The sequence below is a fragment of the Brassica oleracea genome, chromosome C9 (assembly GCF_000695525.1).
Source record: "Brassica oleracea var. oleracea cultivar TO1000 chromosome C9, BOL, whole genome shotgun sequence".
In the NCBI taxonomy this organism is placed as follows: domain Eukaryota; kingdom Viridiplantae; phylum Streptophyta; class Magnoliopsida; order Brassicales; family Brassicaceae; genus Brassica; species Brassica oleracea.
In genome coordinates this window covers 26,100,535-26,102,600 of record NC_027756.1, presented here as the reverse complement: position 1 = coordinate 26,102,600, position 2,066 = coordinate 26,100,535, and positions in this window count along the sequence as shown.

The window sequence follows — 2,066 nt, the reverse complement described above, 5'->3', positions numbered from 1 at the left end:
AGATCGGAAGGATCCAGGAGTAACTCTCACGAGGATAGAGGTCGACACTACACAAGAAGAGAGAGGAGCCCTTTACGCTCTGTTCGTGAGGATGTTTTTGAAAAAGGGGAGATCAAGAGTAACTTGAAGAGCACGCAGTATACTGCTCGAGAGGAGGAGGAGAAGATGATAAAGGTAGCTTCACCAGCAAAAGAGGGACAATTGGCTCCTGTGAATGCTTCCGACGCTGTGATCTCACTCAAATTACCCTAAGGAGTGAATTACTCTCTCAAATAAGACGTTCAGTTGTAGTACTTAGGGATAAAATCCACAAAGAGTTAGGGAACCTAATAGATCTAATCATGGTGATTAAGCTAGGTTGGTTATGATTAAAATGTAAATAAGCAGGTTGTGAGTAAGGTAGTTGCTCGGTTGATTGATTGGGTTTAAGACAATTAATTAAAGTAGCTAGACTTAGGGTTTCTATTCAAGTAATCAAGATTATAATCCTATAGGTGCTTATTAGTTGTATGCATGATATTATAGAGCTCAAGCTCTTAAACCACAAACCGATCGGCATTTGCTTTCTAGGTTTGTCTATTGACACGACTTTAAGGTTGATCGATGATTCTAGAGGAATATCGATCGATACAAGTGTCTCGCTGTCGATCGATTATTCTATAGGAATTTCGATTGACGATCATTAAGTCAAGCTTTACGCACGGGATGAATTATGCTCACTAGGCTTTCTAAATCAGCTTTCGCCTTACTCTAGTAGTTCTAGCTCAGTTAGGACGGATTCATGGTGAGATGCAAGTTATCACTTGTATCTACAACTCCTAGGGCAAGTTCTAGGTAGCTAATATAGAAACATGCATTAATGATAATCCTAATGATGAATATCACAATTTAGCAATCTATAGTTAGGGTTAATCCCTCATAACCTATTTGAACCCTAAACCTAACAATAGAACTACTCACACATGGGTAAGCAATTCATAACAACAAGGAATAGATAATAAAACTGCATGAGATTAAAGTAAGAATCAATGGAGTTCCAATAACAAATCTCTCTGGATCTTGTCTCCAACTCTCCTAGAATCCTAGAAAAACCTTAAAACCTTTTGCTGTGAAAACAAGGGAACAAGAAAGCACACTTTGCCTCCAACATGTTGGCAAACTATAAGTATTAGGTGAAAACTCGTCAGGGATAATCTTGCAATTTGGTGAAGTCTTGGGCTTTAAGTCGACTTGGACCAAACGGGCTTCTGCGCATGTTGGGGTCGAAAACGGTTGCGACGAAGTTAACGTCCAAATCTCCGAAAAGAAAACGTAGAAACTTTCTTCGACAAATACTTTTTCGAAATAGATTCTTCTTTACGAAAAGCTTTGCGGAGGAAACGCGAGTCATCCGACAAGAGCTCGAAAAGGATCGTTACGCAGCGACCGAACACGTGCTCCGCTCGGTCTGCTGACGCAAGCGCTTCGGGTGTCGAAACTTAACATGAGTCCGAAGCCAACACTACAACTCAACCGGAACATCCGGAATAGAACACTGACCCAGCCACGATCATCGCGATCAAGTCGGTCAGCACGGCAACAACCGCCGAGTGAAAACGCTCGCGGCACAAAACAGAACTACGAGATGGCTTGATCCTCGAAAGGGGTACGTAGGCAGCTCGTCGAAAGACGAGTTTGGCTATCTCCCTCTCTAAAAGGGGGGGGGAGTGGGTGTGTATACTCGTATACTCTCACATAGGAAAAGATACGTTATCGTAATCGAATTCTATAGAGATTTCGAAACTTTTTACGACCAATATGCGTCGGTCCTTTTTGAGACACTTGCAAAAATCTCACTTCAGCACCGAAAATATACGTATAGTCTTCGAACTAACTGCGAGACGTCGCCAAGCTAAAAATCGAGATGATACGAACAAATTGTCCGAACGCGACCACTACAAATCTTACACTCCGTTCGTCGATTGGCCCCGACGAATACATCAGCCGTCTTATAAAAACACAATTAGATCACTCTTTTGATCTTCGAACGTCCAACACAAGGACGAAAGCGCGCTACAAAAAAAATC